Raw genomic sequence first — 19,055 nt, forward strand, 5'->3', positions numbered from 1 at the left:
CTAGCAATCATTTTAGTGCTTTCAAAATGTTGTTATTTGATTTGAAAAAAGGCTGGTGATGCAAATTTATCACAGCTATTGAAAAGTCTGTTATAAAACTTTGCAACATATATTGAATGTCATATAAAAATTTTCAGCAACCATTTGTCAGATGTCAATGTAAATTACATTAAAATCCCATAAGGAAGTGTGAAAACAACTTGTGCCATCAAACCTCATTGAGAAATACTGAGTTTATATGCTTAGCTTTGTTCTGATTTCATTTATATGATTTCCTGTATTGTGCTTAAGACTATAATATAGGAGCATATTTTCCTAGTGTGTTAAATATGTGCGATGCTTTCCACATGGTAGTTGTTTGATCCTGTTCGACCGTACTTGTGCGTGATTTTAAATACATACCTGTGGTTTTAAACCTGTCACCTAGGTGAAGCTGAGAAAAAGTTTTTCTAAGACAGAGTTTCATAATGGAGCTCTCTTGGTTTTTCTTTCCTCCTAAACAGGGACACTAGTATGGGTCCCTCCTGAAATAGTTCTGTTTACCCTGAGCCTAATGACGGAGAACCTTCAAGAAAGGGCAAATTGTCCAGAAAACAGCTGTCCAGACTCTCTTTGCTAAAGAACAGAAACATAGAAGACTTGTGAAGCACCTTGAATGCAGAAAAAGAGGTCTCAGACAAGATCCCAGGAGGATCCCACTGCCTCTCTCTCCCTTCTCCACTCCTGTTCCTCATATGGGAGATGCTCCAGGATGTAAGGCTGGTCTTGGGTTGTAAACTGCACAGCTGTAGAAGGATTTCTCACCCCTCTCCGCTTCCTCAGATCTCAAGGAAGATGGGCTCCCTTTTCTTGCTGGAGGTCCATGATGGCATTTGGTACAGCTGCTGCACGCTCCGTAGACGGCTGCTGCAGGCTCTGCTGTGCCCAGCAACCTCCCCTTCTCCTCCACACAGCCTTGGCCTGTTTACCCTATCTCCACTGATCCCCAGTTCTGCACTCATTGGCAGCTGCAGGACCTGAAGAAGATTTTTACCATCAGGAAAAACATGTTTTGAGCTTTCTCACTATATCTGAGCTCTGATTTCAGTGTTTCAATAAAAAAAAAATCTGTGTTGGAAGATGTCATGGTTTAGCCCCAGCCAGCAACTAAGCCCCACACAGCCGCTCGCCCACTCCCCCACGGTGGGACGGGGGAGAGAATCAGAAGAGTAAAAGTGAGGAAACTCATGGGTTGAGATAAAGACAGTTTAATAAGTAAAACAAAAGCCGCGCACGCAAGCAAAGCAAAACAAGAAATTTGTTCACTACGCCCCATGGGCAGGCAGGTGTTCAGCCATCTCCAGGGAAGCAGGGCTCCGTCACGTGTAATGGTTTCTTGGGAAGACAGACACCATAACTCCGAACGTCCCTCCACTCCTTCCTTCTTCTTCATCCCAGCTTTATATACTGAGCATGACGTTATATGGTATGGAATATCTCTTTGGCCAGCCTGGGTCAGCTGTCCCAGCTGTGTCCCGTCCCAGCTCCCCGTGCACCCCCAGCCTGCTCGCTGCAGGCCAGCATGAGAAGCTGGACTGTCCTTGACTACTTAGCAACAACTCAAAACATCAGCACCTTATCAACATTTTCTCATCCCAAATCCAAAACATAGCCTCATGCTAGCTTCTATGAAGAAAATTAACTCTACCCTAGCTGAAACCAGGACAGAAGAGTATCACTGCGAGGCGGAATGGTACCAGTGAAACCTCCACAGTCAACGGCTGCTTCTCCTGCACCTTCTCTCTGCTGTTTGCCCATACAGAGGTAGGTCTTTGGTTTCCAGGTTTCATCTCTGTTCTGGCCTGGTCCAGAGCAGAAACCTACCTGTGATGCTATCTGGCTTACAGTCCTCATTAAGAGCCCCAAAGGGAGAACATCACTGAATGATTTGAGATAGTTTCTCCATGAACTAATAGTTTTAGATAAAATGATCCACTCAGCACAGCCTGCTGTACACAGTTTTTTGCAAGTTGCTCTGACTGGGTGTTGTTCAGGCTGCCTGAGCGAACCAGAAGTCCAACAAGACCAAACAAGATGTGTTTGGTGGGAACCAGGTAAAGCCCAGTGATGGTGACGGTCTAGCTAGCAGAGGTCAGGCAGTGCTGGGGGCTGGCAGCACCAGCAGAGCCCACCCTGCCCCGTGCTCTGCCGCTGCTGCCCTTCGCTTCTTTACTCAGAGGAGGGATGCAGTTTACAAAGCACAGAGGGAACTGTTTCTGCGTAAGAATATCTGTTAACATGCTGTTCAGCAGATGCCACCTGGATGCTGAAAAACGTATCCTTCTAGCAATAATGTTTATTCGCTGAATAGGCTATTTGAAAAATTGACATTACTGAATGGTTTTCTTCCATTTTCCTTCCAGTACTTCTCTGCATTGTTGTCTCATCCTGCATTTACTGCTTTTCTCCCTACATTCTTTTTTCTCCGTTTGCTTTTCCATTTATGTGAAGAGCTTTCCCATCTTTTTTTTCTTTTTTTTTTATTGCAGTCTCATTCATATCCAATTTCAAATTTCAATTTGACTCCCACACAGTCAGATTTCACTAAAGTGCACCCTTTCAAATACCATGTATAACAAGATTTTTCTTGAGTGCCAAAAGAATGGTTGTAACCTCAGTCCAGTAAAATTATGTTGACCATCAGCAAGGTCACTAGAGGAGGCATCAGAAGGGTAGTGATTCTACTTGCTTCAGTAGTTATATTTTATTCAAATTTCAGTTGCATAAAGCTATTGACCTGCTATTAATGGCAGAGTCAATTAAAAAGAAAAAAGCTCACATGCTCCATTCCCTGCTAAAGCTACAACCTTTTCAGATGCTCTCGGTGATTCCCATCTCCCACTGTAACCAGCAGAAGCTTGTTTGCATCATGCTCCCAAGGTCAGCATACCACAGCTGTTTTGGAAAGGAGCCACAGAGCTTGTTCACAGATACATCCTCCTGGTGAAGAACATTTAACCATCCGACCCTGTTCAATATGAAGGGAATCTAGCAAGAGCACCCTGCTACTGCAGTGCTGCCCTGAGGAGAAACATTGTCTGACAGGGTGCAAATGTCTTTCATTTCCTTCTTCCATTGAACAAGACTGGCAAAAATTGTGGAAAGTGTTCATAAAATAGCTGAACTGCAGTGTTTTTCATGTTCTGGTAAACATCCCAGAGAGCTCATAAAGCGACTCTGACAAATGAGATCATACAAGAATGATGGAAAATAAACAACGTAGAAAGCAGAAAGCCAAAAATGTCTCTCAGTGTCAATAATGTGAACAGTAATGTGAATAATCATTATATTTCTTCAGCAACTTCTTTCAAAATAATGGAATGACACTATTGTAAATAACTGAAGCTTGTGGTATTTCCAAAACATTTTATATAGGGAAAAGTTTATACAAGATTATTTAGATGGCTAAAAACTGAAGATTAAGTTCAACAGACTCTTATGTGAAAATTCCCAGTGCCACCTATTGGCAGAGAGGATAAACGTGGGTTAGTGTAGTGCTTCACGTCCTGAAATACAGTTTCCCCTTAAAAAAATGGGGAAAATAAATTTTTTGCTTTTCACTTTTAAAATACTCTTCCAGATTAGAATTACACTCTTAAGAGGCACACACATAAATGTTCATTTCTGATTAATGCATTTACTTCCCAAGTGCTGCTGCTGCTGCCTGTGAGGTGGAGGCAGTGGCAGACGATGTCCCAAACTACCAACCTGGAATGAGCCACCCAACACCCTGAGAAGACTTCTGAGGCTTCTGTATCCCTTTCTTTTTCCTGAGGTGATTTGTAAATGAAGAGCTCTAATGAAGCCTTGAGCAACATACAGTCCTTGCCAGAAACTAATTTGCACTGAATCTTTTACAGGACTCTGCTGATTGTTTGCCTTTTCATGACAATGTATTTAAGTAATCATAATGTCTGAGTGAAAGTCTACTACTCTTTGTTTACCTTAATATTTTGAGGTAAACATATTTTGAATATGAACTTTCCTATTTATTATTTCATACCTCAGGAAAAAAAATAAATTGTACTTTTTAGCAGCGTGTATGTACTTAGGACAAGAATGTAGGAAAATAAACTATGCAGAGCAAAAGCTCTTAAGTAATTGTTTGCTCCCAAATCCTGCCTTTTCTTCTGCTGGTATGTAAGGGGGAGGGCAAATAATTCGAGGTGGCAAATCACCCTGCTGAGGATGCTAGCCCTGCATGAGTCCTTGCCACGGCAAAGAAGAGTGTAGGAGCAAATGCCCACAATATACAGGGGTGGCAGAGCCTGGTGAGACTTGACCACACCATCTACAACTAATCCACATCATTCAAAATAATTCAGCAGCACCTGCAAACACCAGGACTGAACGTTTCTTGCAACATAGTCCAGAACAACAACTCGTAACCCAGGTGGGGTGGGGCAAAGCGGATGAGCAGGAGAGGCTCTGGCAAAGGATGGGGACTTGCCCCTGAGTAGCTGTCAGGGATCATGTGTATCCTAAGGGGTGGGTGAAAAGGAAGGGCTCACAGACAAGATGTGCTTTGAAAATAATGACAACGTTTTCATATCGCCATTTTTTAAGTACCTAGCTTATGCATTTTCTGTTCAGGTTTTAATTAATTAAAACAGTACGGTTGTGGAGTTTAATTCAGAAAGATTTGGCAGATATCTCATTCAGAAAATGCTATTTTTCAAGTAAGCCAGCAGCACATGTACTCAGTTCTAAGTATCATACAATTTAGTAGCAATTCAAGACTTGGTCGAAACAGTTAATAAAAAAAAGTACACAATTAATTGTGGAAAAATGTGCTGAAATTGAATTTAATACATATAGACAAGTACCACAGTATTTTTTAAGATTTTTTCATGAATTGGTGCAGTATTTTCAAAGATGTGAATGTAAATTAAAATTGTATACCTTTCTATTGGAAGGCATTTTGAAGACATTTTTGTTGCTGTGCTTATGAGAATGAAATTTAGTATCTTTAGACTTACATTTTGTTTTTATGAAACCAACCTTCAGGGTGTCAGGGAAGGGAAAGTTAGGGCTAGAAAAACTACAAAAAAATTGATAGATATCAGATGACTTTGAAGTTGTTGACAGACTTCAAGTATTATGAGAAGACTTTTTAATAACATTAATGAATTCAGCTTTAAATACAGATTCCTAAACTCCAAACATTGGCAGAAGTTATTCACATAAAATATGCATTAATACATATTTACATGACAATATATTTTATTTGTAAAATATATCAGCTAGGAAAACATATATTTAAAACAGCCTTCTCAAAATGAAGACTTTAATATCAATCTCATTTATTATGCATGATTACTCTGAATTTAACCTCTTGGACAGCTGAAAGGGGCCTTTTGGTACAGCCTTGAGGTTAATGTGAATGCACTTACCATTGTTACCAAATTGGATTTTAATGAGTATCAAATTAGAGATGCATTTAGTATTTTTCTAGGTTTGGATTAGTTTCTGCATCCAATCTATAGGAAAAATAATGACGAAGTACAGTTTCTGGGGCCTGGAGAACAAAGATAAAAGATGGATGATAAGAGGTTGACACACTCTATTTAACCCATGGCAAAAATTTACAGGTAGTGACCATACAAAACCCACTTCTATTGGTAATCTGTACTCTGTTTTACTCTTAAATAAATTTCTTCTGAATGACATGGGAAATAGCTGTGACTGTACATTTATCTGAGACGCACAGGTATTGAATATCCACATGACAGTCTCACGATCCATATCGATACAGCAGTCTCAAGGTATTGACAAGCAGTTAATGTTGCTGTATATATACTGTCCCCCATTTTTCACAACATCCTCAGAGGTGACATTTCTAAGCTGTTGGTGCTGAGACTGGTTGGTCCTTAATACTAAAAATCAAAAATAATTATTCATTTAGTTCTCACCACTTGTAAACAATAATAAAATTGTGACTACAATCCTTGCTGTTTGCCTTCCTTCTAATACCATAAGAGCAGTAAAATGGAGAAATCTAATCCATTGGTATATGAATAATATAACTTGTAGGTATACCAGTGAGTATGTTTTGTTTTTTTCTAAAGACTGCCTAATCATACTGGTAGTATATCCATTTAAAAAAAAAAAGAAAAGAAAAGAAGAGTCTGCTTGCCCAGGAACATAAGAATAACTCCTGCTGTTACAACCAACCATATCACAAAATGTTTTCCATCAGTTGCTAAAGAAATGCCTCAAAGCATGCTGGGGTTCTTATCTTCACCATCATAAATAAAAAGAACCTCTCCCAAGTTTGAATGGAACTGTAGAACTTTCAAGTTGATAATTAAATCTCTGGGGAAAAAAATACTTCATTTGATAGGGCAATAGTGTGCGCAGAGTACTTAGAAAGGGAAGGGCTGAGAGGGCACTGGATAAGCGGGCTGTTACTATTCTGGCCACAGCTACGGGCTTTGCGGTAACAGTCTCAGCTCCTGACTACCTGGTATGTCTGAGCTGCAGGCTCTGAATTACGCTAAATATTTCCACCTATTTGAATAAAGAAAACAAGCAGGACTAATCCGGAAAGAATCTAACAGGTTCATTTGACCTGGGAAAAAATGTTGATATGAAAAAAAAACCTTCCCTTTTTTCCCCTTTCCAAATTTCTATCTGACCGGCACATAGCTGACCTTCAATACCTCTGTGTGGTTTTCTGCTACGCTCTGCTACAGACACATTTCTTTACGCACAGATGCAAAAGACAGCCCTGAATAAAGCGTCTGGGGAACTGGCAGTGCAGTCCTACGTGAGCGCAGAGCTTCGCCCAGTCCTCAGTGCTTGGCTGGGAACAGACTCCCGTACCCAAACATCTCCTCCAAACAGCCTGCGCAGACGTACATGTGCTTTGCTGCGCTGCCCTGTTTGTTTTCCACTGCCATTTTCCAAGGCAAACTGGGCATGTGATGTTCCCTGACTATCTGCCTCCCGCTCCCATTAGTACGTCTGTTCTTTAACCTTTTGACTTTCCTGCATTTGTGATTCTTTTCACCCTTGCCAGGTGTTTTTCACCTTTGTCAGGTTTTTTTTCTTCCTACGTAACTGCAAAGTGCTGAGTTAACTGTGGACTTCAAGAAGTTTGCAGCCCATACACCACAGGAACATTTATTTTTCACTGTTCTGATTACAAAAAGATTTCCAAATGTGAATAGCTGACATATAAATTTCTAATCCAATATATATCATCAAATCAGCATTGCCATTGTGCACTCAAGACATACACATGTACAGCACAAAATAATGTTCACTGAACAGAGCCTACAATACAGAACATGACCTGCTAATATTTCATTGAGTTTAGTACCAGTTTAAAAAAAAAATTAGTACAATCATTTATAGGCACAGGATAAATTATAGTTTTTCTTCTGCTACTTACATGTCACAGACATATTTGTATTTTTCATTTCAATTATTATCTTTTAGCAATGTTCTCCTGGCATTTCATGTGATTTGGAAAACTTGCAGTCCCACCTGCACTTTGTCACCATTTTGGCACTGAATTTGTCTTTGATCTTCCCGAATCTAGATACCTCTGCCAGGCCATCAGCCAAGAATCACACTGGATAGAGATAAGATCGTATTCAAAATCACAAGGAAGATCGGTTGGTTGCAGCACATAAAAATGATTACAGATTTTGTAAAAATAACCTGTAGTGAGGGAGTTTTGAGTAAAAAGGAATCACTCACTGCCAAGAGAAAAATCTGATATGTATTATATTACTTGAACTGAAAAAAAGAATACATAGGAAGTGCTTCTCTAGTCATTAAATGAATGACCAGGGATTCTTGTCCTTGAAGGAGAAGCAGCAAAAAAAGATAATCAGGAGCCATATTACAGCAGATAGACCATCATGAATGGCAAGTCTGTGCCATAAGGTACTCTCAGTGCCCTGGAGCAAAGACGCTCACTTACTGCCTGGAGATGTTTTCTCCAGAATTTCTTCCTAGTTCCACATTTTCCAGGAATTAGGTTCAATCTTCTTTTTGAACTTTCATCAGCATCTGTTCTGTTACACATTAGTATCTATTCAGAGCGGTGTAGTACACATCCAGCACACATTGCTACAACGTGCTGCTGGCCAAACAACGCACGGGCCCATCTGGCCAGTGGCTGAAATGCAGAAAATCTGAACTACAGCATCACTTTTAGTTAGTTCCTCGTACATTGCATCATTCTCTTACCGGTTGTCGTCTTCTAGTATGTATCTGTTAGGCACTTTCTGAGCTAATTAATTATTCATATGCTAAGCATTAAGACAAGCATTATTGGGAGATCTCTAGATCCTATTTTGTGTAATGCCATATCATGGACTTTTCTGTAGATTCTCACACAATGTCCTCTAATGAACTGCAACACGTTACTTGTTAATTTGTTATAACTCATGCTTAAATATCCCTATTACCTGCTTGGTACTGCTACAGAAATGAGAATTTTCATGTAGACCTTGCAGCCTGCATCTAATGATATTTTCCCTTTTCTCTGCAAAACTCCCTTGCTGCCATGCAATGTTCTTCTAACCAGGCAAACTACCACTCACTTACCTTTTACTATCAACTTGTACTCAATTACTTTATTTTTGCCTTCTACAAAGCTGAAGCCTCATGAAAAGCTCATCTAGTAAAACGTAAATGCATTCAAAGTGAATAACTTTAATAATCCAGATAAAAATATTTTGGATACGTTCTCTCATGGTTGCTCTTTCCTTTCCATGTGTATCCTCCTCTGATGCATTTATACACAGGAATTACAACCCCTATGACCTTTTGTTTTGCTAGGCTGAAAAATGAAGCTTTTTTAGTCCCCTGTAACACAACAAGATCTCCAACCTTTTACCATTCTAGCAGTTTTTTCTCTCCACCTGCTTAGTTCTGTATTTCCTCAACATATGAGGGAAAAATTGTAACACATGATATGTTCAGCCTGTTATACCTTAACATTAATACTTTACTGTCATTACCATTTCATATTGGGAATAACTCTTTCTAAAACTTAATCTGCCCGACAGATGGTCACTTTGTGTTAGTGAACTGTATTCATTTTTGAATTTTTGCATCTAGAGAGTTCCCACTTCATCAAAAAGTCCTACGTGTACTTTGCTATCTGTACCATTTTTCTGAGTTCTGACTCTTTTTCTCCGGGCTTTGATGGCATCCAGCTCTTCCTGTGCAATATCACAATCTTTGTTTTAACAGTGTTTTTTAACCCAACATCTTTGGCAACTTTTTAGCATGCTCTCGCTCTTTGTGATGAAGTCATTAATACTAATTGCATGCTTTTCATGGGGAAACAGATTTATTATGCAACCACTGTTCTCTAAATAGATGCACAATGCTCTTCATTTTAACAACAACCTGCAGCCAACATTCACAGTCGATAACAATTTGCAGATAAAAATCAATCAGCCATACTTGACTGGGCTGTAGAACTGTCCTATGATGCTTAACTAGGCTTGTAAAATCACTGCTTATCCAAAATTCCTGCTGCTTTTATTTACATAATCTTTTTCCCTTCTCTTTTTGTTAGTGATTTGAATACTCATGAAAGTAAGTAATTTCTTACACCAGAATTAAGATTGACTCTAACATTCTATTATGTGTCAGAATTTCAATCTTTATCCCTAAAGGAAAAAAACCCACTTAAAAATGTATGTGTTTCCCTTCAGAAAAGGATTCTTCTGAGACTTTCAAATATTTTGAAAACTATTAGAAAAAAAGACTTATCAGATATTATTTTAAAACTCCTTTATCATTGACTTCTTGATTATTTCATTAAATTATTTTATGTGCATGAAACTCATCATATACTGAGAATGTCTGGGTTTGTACTGGACACTGATGTGATAAGAAATACCTTTTACCACTTTTTTTCTGAGGAGGAAAAGCAGGAGATTTCACAGCAGATTTTAAAAATCTATAAAATTCAGTACACGATTTTTTTAAAACCATTTTGAAATACACAGCTGAAAATAGCTGTGTAGAAGTCAAATATGTTTGTATACATCCCATACTACATCAAGCAGAGAAGATGCTAATTTAGCACTTTTATTAGAACAAGGAGGTGGAAAAGACGCATGGAAAGAAAATCCAGAGAGGCTCAAAGCACAAAGACTCTGCATTTTTCCCAAGTGCCATCAGGAAGCAAGAAGCACTGGAAAAAAAATCATCCTGCTATGTTGTAAGTTAAGGCTCACTTGCCAAGTTTTATTTGTCTTATACACTTTGTGGCGCAAGTCAAAAAAGGTTTTCTTTTGTGAGATGTCACCAGGGAAATGGCATGTGCTGAGGTCTGCTGTCTCTGAAGTCAATGGATAGATACATCCATTTTCTTTCTCCTCTTTGGAGTTACCTGTAGATCCAAGGGCTAAAACTTGTGAAAAAATCAAAACAGTATAAACACTGAAGTTAAGCATAAGTTAAAATATCCTGCTGGTTATGAATCAGAGTATACAATACTTTGCAGAATGGGATTTTAAAAAGACTGTTTTTGGAGGAGAAGTACCACTGCAGGGAAATGCTCGACCACCTAAGCACTGTGCTCTCATTCTGGGGTCCTCAGCCAGCTGCAGAAGCAGAGGTTTGCATTGCTGGAGCAGCTGAACACCACATAGTTCTTTCAACATTGTGTCTCTGAGAATATACTATAATTAATGCTTCAGAGGAAAGCATCACAGAATCACACAGAATAGTTAAGGTTGGAAAAGACCTTTAAGATCATCAAGTCAAACCATCAACCCAACACCACCATGCCCCCCAAACCATATCCCGAAGTGCCACGTCTACACAATTTTTGAACACTTCCAGTGATGGCGACTCCACCACCTCCCTGAGCAGCCTGTTCCAATGCCTGACCACTGTCTCAGTAAAAAAAATTATAATACCAGATATCTTGGGAACAATTACTTTTACTTGTCAGGGCAAGTGATGAGTTAATATCCTAAACAATATGGAAATTATCATATCTTCCACAGGGAGTTTTGCAAGTTAGTTGCACTTTGTACAAAAAAGTATTCCCCTGAACCATTTCAAATATATTGCTTTTACTGTCCGTGAATGCTTTCCCATATTTATTATGGGAATGGCACCATACTAACCTCCTTTTCAGAATTTCTAATTTAATATATATCTTTACCACAGCAGCATTCACTCTCTTAAAAAAAATCCTCCCCCGCACCCCCTTCAAACTCACTAGTCATGTTGCTTTTAATCTTTCCTTGTAGGGAAGTTCTTCACCTTTGAGACTTTAATAATTTTCATTGGCCTTCTTAGGACTTTTTGTCTATGTGAGAAGTTTTAAATTGGTCCCTCTGGTATGCAATGTTTTGCATTTCTCTATGTTGAATTTCGGCCGACATTATGTAGCCTAATTGCATAACAGCTTTAGAAACTCTTTCTGTCCAAACCTTGTCAAAGATAAATAATTTCATCCTTATAAAGCCTCATGACAGAGTTGTTTCTGTTTGATTGAATCAATGAGGAATATTAAAGAAGAGGAAGACCATGTCATTGATTACAGAGTAGAAAAGAGTCAGAGGATAGTAATTTCTGTGTACTATTTTACTGCACAAGAGAATATGAAAGCAACTGAGAGATAATACAAGCTCACTGTAAAAGAAAAGGATTTATCTCCCCACCCCTCCAAATTTAGAAGAATGTGTGTTATTATGCGTCTTCATTGCAAGATGTGATGATGGAAGTTTCTGAAACTTTCTTCCAAGTTGCTCCAATGACCCTTGATCACACAAAAACTGAAAATATTCTTCATATTTATAAAACATTATAAATACATTTCCACACACATACACACTAACACATAAAAGAAGAGGAAAGATAATTAATTTATCTAGAGAAATGGCACAAGGCAACCCTGCAGTAGGTGTCAAGAAATCTGTTTCTTGTGTCTTGATGAAAAACACAGAGAAAACATTTTGAATACACGAGATACCTCCAAATTTGTCAAAACAAAGCAATTTTTCAATAAAAATATTTAGATAAGATTATGAATTTCAGAAATCAATGACAGTTTCTCTTCATATTATACAAGATACATTTTCTGTGACTTGCCGTGGAAGAAAATCAGTACTGTTGCAATGCTTTTTAAGGATAGACCTGACATTACATTTGAGTCTATATTGACCTATAAAGCCTTAAGTGCACAAATTTATGGCAAACTTATTGACAAGTTCTACCTTGAAATTCAAGGTTAGTTTGAGGGAGTCTGTCCTCAGACACAAGTTGTAGAGAAAGAATTTACTGGCAAATGTTTTAATTGCTATAGAATTTATCAGAATTTTTTCAGAGAAGTTAGTGGCACATTCTGAAACTACTGCTGAGTATTGACAACTTAATTTGTTAAGAATTAGGAATGTATTTCAGTCAGAATACTCCCAATAATGTTTAAAGGCTGCAAAGAAACTGAAATTCTTTATAAATAACTAAATGTTTACAAATTCAGTTTAATTTGTTTGCTTTTGTAAATAGTTCACACTGGTAAAACCATTCCTTTTCACTTAGGAAGGGCCAGACTAGAAATTATACACATAATTTTGCATGTGGTTCTATAGATTTCTACAAATATCAGCATTTTTCTCTTGCAAACTATAACTCCAACAGTCATTTGATAACATATAGAAGCTGTTTTTTTCACTGAGATTAATTTCCATTCTCTTTTCCCCATTGAAAGAGGCATCCAGTCTACCATCCACTCACTATTTCCAAGTACTTCCAGTTTAGGATCAACTTTTATTTAAATTCTATATTCCTGTTTCAGAAATCTGTTAAGTAATGATTTATGTAGCAGCTTTAATTTTTGCCCTCAGCTGTTGCATAGTTTATATTTCTATTGACACTAGCTAGATAATGTTTCTTTTCTAGTGAAGCTACTTAAATCAGTGGAAGTCTATTAGAGAAACCTTATTTAAACAAGACAATCTCAGAGACAAATCCTAATCATCAGCTTTATTGTAAGTTTTCTGTTTTACATATTCAGAAGTTATGTGTACGGGAAAAAACATTATCAAACACTTTTACTATAAGCCTCATCCAACCTAGTACTTGCAAAAAAATATGGTATCAGAGTTTCAATTAATGTTATATGCATCGAATTATGGCAACATCATAGAATCATAGAATCATTTAGGTTAGAAAAGACCTTTAAGATCATCAGGTCCAATCATTAACCTAGCACTGCAAAGTCCACCACTTAACCATGTCCCTAAGCACAACATCTACAGGACTTTAAAACAGCTCCAAGGGAGCTGGTGGTGACTCAACCACTTCCCTGGGCAGCCTGTTCCAATGCTTGACAACCCCTTCAGTGAAGAGATTTTTTAAATTCCAATCTAAAACCTCCCCTGGTGCAACTTGTGGTCATTTCCTCTTGTTCTATCACTTGTTACTTGGGAGAATGACACCCACCTCACTACCACCTCCTTTCAGATAGTTGTAGAGAGCGAAAAGGTCTCCCCTCAGCCTCCTCTTCTCCAGGCTGAACAACCTCAGTTCCCTCAGCCGCTCCTCAGAAGACTTGTGCTCCAGACCCCTCACCAGCTTCGTTGCCCTTCTCTGGACACTCTCCAGCACCTCAGCATCCTTCTTGTAGGGAGGGGCCCAACATTGAACACAGGATTCGAGGTGTGGCCTCACCAGTGCCGAGTACGGGGGCACAATCCCTTCCCTACTCCTGCTGGCCACACTATTTCTGATACAGGCCAGGATGCTGTTGGCCTTCTTGGCCACCTGGGCACACTGCCAGCTCATGTTCAGCTGACTGTCGACCACCACCCCCCTCTCCCAGGTCCTTTTCCGCCGGGCAGCTCTCCAGCCACTCCTCCCCAAGCCTGTAGCGTTGCCTGGTGTTGTTGTGACCCAAGGGCAGGCTCAGCACCTCACCATGTTGAACCTCATACAGTTGGTCTCAGCCCATCGATCCAGCCTGGCCAGATCCCTCTGCAGAGCCCTCCTACCCTCCTGCCCAACCCGGTGTCATCTGCAGACTTACTGAGGGTGCATTCTATCCCCTTGTCCAGATCATTGATTTAGTAACCTGTATTTATTAATGTGGATGATGTTTTTGAAGATCAGATTCTATGCCTGAAAAGTGGGAGCTACAGTTATTCTTGAATACTGCTTTTGAATCATAGTCTTGGAAATGTATTTTATTCAAGGTATAGGAATAGGTTAAAATAAGGATATGCCATAAAATGATTATCTAGTAAAGTAGGCTACTAACTAGCTGCCTCTGCCTACAGACTTTCTCCCTCCTTCCCCTTCAAACCCCACACGGGAACTTTTGTTTAGGTTTCCACATTGCTTTGTGATTATACTCGGGACATTTTTTATCTACATAAATGCTGCTTTTTGAAAATTTTGTCTTTGGAAACTGTTTCCTAGCAACAATGTATTTATCACTCAGGCAAGGAAATGACAGATTGCCATTTAGATACACTAATTGTGATTTTTTTTTTTTCCAGACAAGGAAATAGCATGCACTCAAGACAACATTAAATTAGAAAGAACAGAGTTGAAAAGGAATAATGGCAAACACAATTGGAAAAAAAGCTAGTCATATTTATTTACACGGGATGATGGAGTTTCTTGCCAGTGAGGCTGATGCTGACTTATTAAAACAAATAGTTCCCAGACACCTATGACTCACTAATACTCATTATTTTTAAGTAAGGAGGTAGAATAAGCTAAATTTAATGGTTCTTTCCTATAACTCTGAAGATCTTTTGTAAGGGAAGTATACTTCATCTTTCTTTGTTAACATCAGCTACATGTCCTCTGCTTGTATCTGATGCATGCAAAGAGAAGAGCTACTCACTGGCTAGTGACTGTAAGTCTTTAGTTCCAGTGGTAGGTGTCATAGAGTAACTGTCTGTAACTGGTGTCATAGAGTAACCTGCCCGCTACCTCACGTGGGAGGTAGTTACATCACGTAGGATGGCATTTTGTCACCTTTTACTCCATGCTTCCAATGCATCCATTTTAAAATATTTTCTCAGCACGAACTTCAGTGGCGCTTAATGAATTAGACTTTAAAAAATACTTAAGATTATTCTTTATACTTTGTTACTAAACAGGTGAAAGAATATTATCACAATGTCTTATCTTGAAACCAGACCATTTTGCACTTCTGATAACTGAGGGTGCCCAGCAGGACAGCTGTCCTAAATGGTTCTGCAAAACTCTCTGTATGCATGTGGTTGTCTGCAAATGTTCTCTGAAGAAATAGTGGAGAACAATTCATCTAATGTTAAAAATACTACTAGTATCAATAACATAAGAATGTTCATTCAGAAATCTACAGATATGCATGCTTTATGCTTTGTATTATACTTTCCTGTACATTAGCACCAGACTGTACGTACATTACTTGAAATCATTTGATCTTAAGCATTCAATTGTGTCATGCTGGACTTTGAGGTTTGTATTTCCTCTTTCTTCCCTGAACTTCCCTGTTCTTTTAGTGAACGATGAGGCAAACAATTTAAGTGTGTAGGCATTGAAGGCAAAATACATTGTGGGACTAGCGGGAGAAAGAAAATTGATTTTAAATGAAAGGAAAAAGTTCATTATTGGTGGAAGAACAAATATTATTTCTATATTTCTTTATAATTACACAAATCATCACTTAAAAACTGCTCAGAATATTAGCTTGACTGCTGTACAGCCAGAACTTTAACTAAAAAAATGTTAAATAACTTTCATTTAACAGTGAAATTTTGTGTTTAAAACTGCTCATAAATATTTTCATCAGTCTCCTTTTGTCATGGTATTTTTGATCAGAGAAGCAGGAAGAAAAGTAAAGAAGTCAGCTGTTAATTTTGAACCCTGAGAGATGTGTTATTCAGGAATAGACCAATTTAAGAAATCAGTACAGAAAAATTATTTATTGTGTGTTTAAACTTGAGCAGCTTTGTAAAATATGGAAATTACTTTACAGCGTAAAATACATAGCCGTGTAAAAATATCTCCTATTCTGACCTTTATGTTGAAGAAATAAATAATAGCAATAAGTGCCTGTAAAAAACAGGCAAAAAACCCCCCAACTATAGTGGTCCTTTTAGCTTATTTTCATAGTTTTATGGAGTAGGAAGCAGCAGTTCTCGAACAAAAATCCATTTTGTTAATAAGGAGACACACTGATACTGTGAAAGGCAACTCCACATACTCAAGTAGTGTTTATTTGGAAATCAATAAAAATTTACTGATGTCAAACTATTTTTTGTGTTCCAAGACCCATAACAGCACCAAGACATAAATTTAGTTTTGTTCTGGTGTGACAGTGTGACTGGAGCACCCCTGAGCTCGGGAAGTGGGGCAGAGTAGAGAATGGGGCATGGTGCCCCTGCACAACACTGGTGCTGTTGTCTGTCTGTGGTCTCTGAGATGTCCGTGTAGGCAGGATTGATTTTCTGCAACTTATCATATAGTTTTGCCACTTCTGCTGCAAAGCAAGGTGAAGCTTTATTCCCTGTTCTCTTCCTCTGTGTCCTCAGATCCACAATTTTTTTTTTTTTTCCTCTTTCTGTATCTTCTCTTCATCTTTATCTCTTCTCCCTGGTATCCAATGATTGGACATGTGGGAATGGTGCAAAGCTGCACCAGGAGAGGTCTAGACTGGACATTAGGAAGCATTTATTTACTGAGAGGGTGGTCCAACTCTGGAACAGGCTTCCTAGAGAGGTGGTTGATTCCCCAAACCTGCCCGTGTTTAAGAGGCTTTTGGAAAATGCCCTTAATAACATTCTTTAACTTGGTCAGCCCTGAATTGTTCAGGCAGTTGGACTAGATGATCATTGTAGGTCCCATCCAACTGAAATGGGAGTATTCTATTCTATTCTAATCTTTTCAGTTGTCTTCTCAGAAATTTGTTAATGTTGTACGCTCTACAGGCATGATCGAAAAAGACAGTGATACTGGCACCTGTAACTTCTTGTCATAAGTCACCTGTCTGCTTTTGACTATAATGGAGCCTCAGCAAAAAATTTCACAAAGCAGATGGTAGGAAGTGACCTCAAGACTGGCAGGACATTTGTTTAAATAAGTGCTAAAGGGAAATTTCCATTACATACTTTATTTAGTATATTTCTCTCATATCTAATACTATTAATCAAATAATTTAAAAAGATAATTTATGACCTGTATTTTTTCCATGTACAGTCTTTGTGTATGAAATGGGAGTTATTTTGACATGACACATTTCAATTCCTTGACTACGTATGCTAACTGTTAGTGTCAGGTTTCTGATTCAAATCTTTAAAATTATAATTTTGAAATTTGCTTTCTGGCTTTGCAGTGCTCACTAACATCTTGCTCTTTTGATGAATGTTATTTCATTTAAGTTTATCTGATTGAAAATTCATTGAAAAAGGAAGGCCTGAGCAGAGTCAAAGCGAATAATTTAAAAATTATAAAAATTAAAAAAGGTGTTTATGGAACACGTTCTGCAATGCTCACCCAGCTCCACCTGAGATGTTGCTTTAGTGTTTCAAGGATATTTTTAGATGATACTGTGCAAGGAAAGGAGACCTGTTTGAAAAATGAGTGAGAGAGACATGAAAACTACGTAAAAGAAAGATGATTTTGAATTTTAATTATTCTGTATCAATGTTTCAAGTGGGTTGATGGACAGCTAGAAAAAGATTTAAAAAACCCCACTTGTTCTAAGAAAAGATGACATTGAAAATTTGACACCACATTACAGAAATTGCCATATAACGAGCGATTCAGTTTATAAAATCTTATACGAAGCGAGTAAACTAATAATAATGAATCAATTACAAGCTCTAAATCACTTATTATCAAGTTTGTGCTTTTATACATGAAGTAGGAAAAACAATGGTTACACAGAATAAGTCATTTATATAATTGAATTATCTTCCTTAGCACATGCATAAGCATATGTGTGCAGAGGGAAGGGAGCTTAAAGAAATAAAGACAATGGGATTTAATGGAAATTGTAATCTTTGCAATCCCAAGTGGTTACTAACAGAATATCTGGTGTCAGGATGAAGCTAGAACCAAAAAGGACTTGCAGGATAACTGGGTTTAACTTTACCCCAGACTTAGAATATAATCCCCATGATTCCTTAGAGCTGATGCCAAAATTACACTGTATTGTCTCACTCCATTAATTTTCATGGCAGCTGACACATAGGAAAAAAGAAGTCTCTTTGAAATGCGCTTTTTCCCAAATTTAAATACAACATGAATTGCGGAATTCTTGAGAAATGTTCCTTCTGAAGTTAAGAATTTTCATAGTAAGTATTCTAGAGTTGATGGATTTCTGAGACTAGACTTCTACTCTTGCTTCTTTCCTGAATGCATAGAAAGAAAAGAGCCGTGCAAGAGGTGCCTGAGCCAACCTGCCTGCAGAGTGCATCAAGGGTGGCTGGTGGGGGATTCTGCATATTGAACAATCTATTTCAAAAATCTTCTCTGCTGCTGCCAAGGCATCTCCCATTCACTGACTGCAGACACAGGAGGGACTGGAAGGCATCCCTGTGAGAAGATGGACCCATCAGGTCTCATCTTGCAATTATCAGATGATAACTGAGCTTAAACAATGTTTTCTCCAACAACCAGAAGAAAGTTCAAAACACTTTTGAATGTTATTGACCTTGTTCGTTCTGTTTTTTTCCACAGCCCACTGTGGTAGTGGTAAAGATGCTAGGAGACTCAAGCTAACTGAAGAATTCCGCCTGTTTTAAAATATTCATAACTGAGGTAAAATATCTTGTAATGTAAATGCGAGGTGTTTTACATTGTGCTTCTGAGTACTGTTGCATTTTTGTGGCATCCATAATGCACCTGATTTTTTTCTTGATGATATCTACCCACTCTAAGTCACTGTGTTTTATCACCCTCTCTTAAATTCTAGAAAGTTCACTGACTTTATTTCAAGCCTCCAGACGAGGTTTTAATGTCCTTCCATGGCCTACCAAAATTAAAGCTGGTTTTCTGTCAAGGACGTTGCAGGAGAAAAATGTAAA

Source organism: Phaethon aethereus (assembly GCF_964289735.1).
Source record: "Phaethon aethereus genome assembly, chromosome: 4".
NCBI lineage: Eukaryota > Metazoa > Chordata > Aves > Phaethontiformes > Phaethontidae > Phaethon > Phaethon aethereus.